The 5,601-nt window shown below is 31.1% G+C and overlaps 1 long non-coding RNA gene across 1 annotated transcript; it reads right to left on the reverse strand.

The window, feature by feature from the left end:
• Positions 1-837: 837 nt before the first annotated feature.
• LOC122722479 lies at positions 838-2,526 on the reverse strand. The gene is made up of 2 exons (XR_006349382.1): positions 1,942-2,526; positions 838-1,173 (listed from the first exon to the last, which is right to left on the reverse strand). It is a non-coding gene; the product is annotated as an uncharacterized LOC122722479 (long non-coding RNA).
• Positions 2,527-5,601: the final 3,075 nt, after the last annotated feature.

Below are 5,601 nucleotides of genomic sequence, written 5' to 3' on the forward strand. Positions count from 1 at the left end.
TTATGAAACAGTTCGATCTTAAATAATTTTTTATATTCATTTTCTAATTAGTGTAGGACATGAGATTTGAAAGGCTGATGATTAGTGGTGTATAGAGAAATACATAATATTCTAGCTAAACTACTAAATAATTGGATTAATAATTTTGGTAATGTGGAAAATGTATTTAAAAGTTATTTGAGTTAATTCGGATTGAATTGTTTCGGTTAGTAATTAGGAGGGGAATAAAGCCTGGTACCTACAAAGGCAGCAGAAGGTTTTTGTTTACTTTAAAGAGCAACATTAAATAAGCAGTTGGATGAAGCCAAGCTCTTCTTACTGGAATAGTAAAAATGCTATATTTGTCACTGTCAAAAGCAAAATCCAATGATAAAAATATTACCCTTTTTAAATGAAGAAAGGAAATGTAGTTTTATATTGTATGGACTTTATATTATTTCTCAAAAAACCAAAGCAGCAATGTTTCATATGCTAAACGGCATGGATTTATCAACTGCTAAAAAATTTTCACCATACTCATCATTTGGCCAATGGTGTATTTCTAGCCCGTGGATTCTTTTGATTTGAGGGTTTTCTTTTTTTCACCTTACTCGTCATTTGGCAGGAACCATTACTGCAACTACCAATCATCTTTACAAGAACAAGAGCCTTTTCAGAAATGATGGAAACGAAGTGGATCTCCCTTGAGGATTATTTCTCTCTTTTCCACTTTTGGGAAGAGGTTCATTGCTGGATGACAATCATAGAAGACTCACATTGTCCATCACCTTAATGGGAGCTGAAGAAAGGTGGCAAACTGATAATTACAGAAGTCAGAGCTAGCATTTTGCAAGGCAATTGACCATTTAGATGCCCTTCTCTAACATTTCTTTCAATATTTTATAAATTAATTTGCTCAATGGATGAGAAACATCACTCACTACAAAAGATTGAACCTTAAAATTACACCACAATTTAACCCTGTCCTGATTTCTTCTAGCTCCTCGATCTTTGGTTCTCTAATTTTCCTGGCATGCAATTCAATTCCAGTGTCTGGTAAAAGTTGTAAAGAACATAAAGATTAAGATTACTGGGGCCAAGCTCAGTTATCTTCTCGGCAACACATATCCCTGTATCAGTGTCACCCTGCAAACACTCAAAAGTACTGGCCGCATCACTGCATTATCTTAAAACCTGAGTCAAAATGAAATTTTCAGCATCCATGAGCCTTCCAGAACAATGATTCAAGCAATTTCAGCAGGAAGGAAAGTTGTTTTCATGGTTTAGAAAATACAAGTTTATAGAATCCTCATGTTTTGATAAAGTACATGTGATATCTAAAAAGATGCTTGACAAGGTTCATGTTTCCAAAATCCAAAATACGTCTAATGTTGGTGGTTTCAACTATTTAGTGGTTAACATGGTCCTTTCCGAAAAACAGAGTATAAGTCCTTCTCACTGAAATGGAGTTCTGTAATATTTTGATGTCTAAACGTCTCATCTAGTCTAATAATCGCATGTGTACAGGCTTATGCTCTCATTGACCAACCCTTATGGTAAGTCCTCTATTACAAAAGAACCCACAACAGACAGTGTGTCAACCCTCAACTTTGTTTGTGTTCTCTAGCCGGTTAACAAAAAACATATATGACCTCTATATACATCTATTCTCATTTTTGCTGGTGGTTCTGAAAATGAATCAAGCAGCAAGAGGGAATCAGGTTTCTATTCCATGAAGAAAGAGGAAGATAATCCTTCCATTTTATCTCAAAGTTTATCGACCTGAACACACACACTAGATAATGTTGGAATTGATGAGATTCCATCCAACCCATCAGAAGACTCAAACAAAAGCCTTGCCTGATCAACCCTCCCACATTTGCAATGCATTGCAGTAAAAAAAAAAAAAAAAAAAAAAAGTCAGAAACACTTTTGAAACCAAAACGCAAACAACAGCTTTACATGAATTACTTCAGCCGCTCCAAGATCCCCATTTTGAGCACAAGCGCATAGCAATCCCGCATAACTAAAATCATCGAGCTTTACACAAGCTATTCTACCTTCATTAGGCAAACCAAAGGCACATAACAACCTATCTCGGCATAATGGAAAGATTATAAGCAATCACACTACGGTTAGGCATTCAATCAAACAGTTTGAGTCAGTACCCATCTCACCACATGTACTCAGAATATTAAGAATATAGTTAAGCAAAAGGAGGCTGGGCTTTAAACCAGTTTTATCATGTGGGCATGAGCAAGCTTGCCATGCATTAAAGACCCAGATTTGACAGAGAATTTGGACCAGTTTTTGCAAAGGCAACCTTGTCCTAGAGGTTGAGCAAATTGCGTGATGCTATTACAGTTGGAGGGAATGCAGAGAAATATGTTTCGAATGGTGTGAAGGGAACGCGAGGACTAAGCAAGTCAATCGTCTTGGAGAGGCAGTTGAGCTTCATAGACTTCGTTTTCTCCAGAAGCTTTCAGTCCCGGATACTTGCACCAACAATTTGTCCTTCGAGACCAAACCACCAGAAGGCCAAATTGCCACAATACGATTTTTTTTTTATATAATAAAAGAAAGGTAAAATAACTATTAAGTCTTGTATCACGAAGGAACTATTAATTTGGTTTTTAAAAAATATATTAAAATATTTATAATATTTTTTTTATTAATTTTAGCAATTAAATATTTTAATATTCAATTTCTATAATTTAAAAAATTTATTAATTAATTTCTCATTTTTATAAAAAATCTACTAATAATTAGTTTTTATATATCAAGATCATTTTAGATATTTTTATTCTATTTAACTGATAAAATTAATAAAAATGCTAATAATTAAATTTTTGTAAAATTTTATAGAAATTTTAATATATTTTTCAAAATAAAAAAATTAACTAATAAATTTTTTTATAATATAAAAATTAAATAATATTTTTTCTGTATCATAATTTTTATTCATTTTTTTATTATCTTAAAATTATGATTTATTTTTTAGACTAAAATAATATATAAATGGATTATTATAATTCTATTTAATTTTGTTTTATTTTTAAAAAATCTCTTAAATATCTTTTAATATTTAATAAATTTTAATGTATTTATTATTATTAAAATTGAAAAATTAATAAAAAATTATATTTTTTTAATATTTGTGAAATAGTAAGGTCAACGAAAATTATGAAATCCAGAGAGTAGTTTTTTAAAAAATATTTAAAATTATTCAAATTAAATAGTATAAATATTTAAAGCATTTGAGCATATTTTAATAAAAAGGTAAAGAATTAAATTTATATAATATAACAACTTTTTAATTGAATAATTTTGAAATAAAAATAAATAAATGAAGGTTTTAAAATTTTAAAAATTTAATAATAATTATCTATTCTTACGAAAAAAAATATTCGAAACATCTACATTAATTTTAATAGAGATTCATCTAAATGGCTGACAAGCCTAATATATTACATCAAAGCCGGCCAACCGGTACAGAGTTGAAACCCAAGGTACTATAGCTCGAAAAAAGAAAAAGTATTGCGTCAGCATAAGCTCGAGATCCGGAAGAGAAAACTTGAGTCGACATCTTACCCGGTAAGAAAAATGCACACCGAACTTCTCTGAACTACTCGCTGCCGATGCAAACCAGAATATATGCAAAAAATCACTCTCACAGTAGTAGTTGAAATCGTTAACGTCAAATTGAAAAAAAGAAGATGAGCACTACCATCATCAAGCAACTAAAGTCAGAGTTGTCTGGAAAAGAAGGACGACGCAAGGAAATGCATGCAACGCAAAATACAATGTTGGTAGTGAAAGCCTAATGCTAAAGAAATAGAAGAAAGAAACCTCTACAGTCCAGCTCAAACATCACCACCAGAGTCAAAGGAAAACTCAAACATGCAGATGAAGTGGAGGTTGTACAGATGAGAAAATGCTAACTTTCCGGTAAGACCTTGGGATTAATGATGATAAATCTCATCTTCCTCTTACTCTACGATAGATCTAGGGGTGTAATCGAGCCGAGCCGAGTTTTGTAAAACTCAAACTCGTTTATTAAAAAAGTTTGGAAGTTCGAGCTCTAATATTTGATTCGAGCTCGGCTCGAGAATTAAATATTATAATCGAACTCGATTCGAGCTCGACTCGTGAAAGGCTCGTTCGATTTAATAACGAGCCTAATTCGAGCTCGAGCTCGAAAAGCTCGATTAAGAAGCTCGTTAATAAAAATCGAGCTCGAACTCGGAAAGCTCGATTAAGAAACTCGTTAAAAAAGCTCGAGACCGAGCTCAAAATTAAAAAGTTTGGTTTGAGCTCAAGTTCAGGCTCGAGCTCGAATTAATAATTACACTTTAATCAGTTTGAAATCATCATTAATTTAAATAATATAAAAAAAAGAGAGTGTACATAAAAAAAATATGTAACACAATTTATAACTAAAATAACACAAATAAATATAAATTCAACAACATAATAAAATTAGATTACACACAATGTTTAATATCAAACGAATAAAGTTGATTCCAACTTCCAACAGTTGAAACAAGCTAATATAATTTAATTATTTTCATAATCATCTTCATGCTTGTTCAATTAGTTAACTTGAATTTCAACTTCAACATCCATATAACCTTAATTAATTATTATTAATATACTTTGATAATTATTATCATCTTTTATATTGTATGCTTAATTATATACAAAAAATTTTTTATAATTATACTTTAATTTTAAAATGTATATAATTTTTACAACTCAATTTATCATGTAGTACTATAATTTTAAAGAATACTTATTATAATAATTAATATTAATTATTTGTGATTATACATTAATTTTATGGAATCTTATTATAATAATTATATACAAAAGATTTTTATAATTTAATTTTAAAGAATATTAATTATAATAATTAATCTTAATTATTTGTAATTTTCAATACTATAATTTTCAAGTATTTATAATAGTTTAAATTTTATAACTTTATAGTTATTTTTATTTTTTTAATAATATATGAACTTGTTCATAAATTTATTTAACGAATTGGTTCACCAATTTATTTAAACAATATTACTCACGAGCCTATTTAACGAGCCTGCTCGTGAGCCTTCTCAACGAGCTTGCTCGCGAACCTTCTCAACGAGCCTGCTCGCGAACCTTCTCAACGAGCCAGCTCGCGAGCCTAAAAACGAGCCAGCTCACGAGCCTTAACGAGCCGAATACTATGGAGCTCAAGTTCAGCTCGTTTAAGTGACGAGCCTCAAAATTGAGCTCGAGCTTAGCTCGTTTAAAAAACGAGTCGAACTCGGTCGAGTTTTTATCGAGTCGAACTCGGTCGAGCTTTTATCGAATCGAGTCTCGAGTAGCTCACGAATAGCTTGGCTCATTTACAACCCTAGATAGATCTAGTTTTCTTTTTGTTCAATCATGTGGTCCATCATATGATCTCTCAATATTTAATTCGATGAAAGGACCTGCAAAATAAGGAATGATAGATAGGGATCTATCGGAAATTTCCGGTGAAGACCTTCCGACATTCAAGTCAGATTCATGAACTAGTGTAGTCTCGATAGACAAGAGCTATAAAAAATAAAAATAAAAATATGGAGCTGAAGAAGAAGC

This window comes from Manihot esculenta, chromosome 18, assembly GCF_001659605.2.
Source record: "Manihot esculenta cultivar AM560-2 chromosome 18, M.esculenta_v8, whole genome shotgun sequence".
NCBI lineage: Eukaryota > Viridiplantae > Streptophyta > Magnoliopsida > Malpighiales > Euphorbiaceae > Manihot > Manihot esculenta.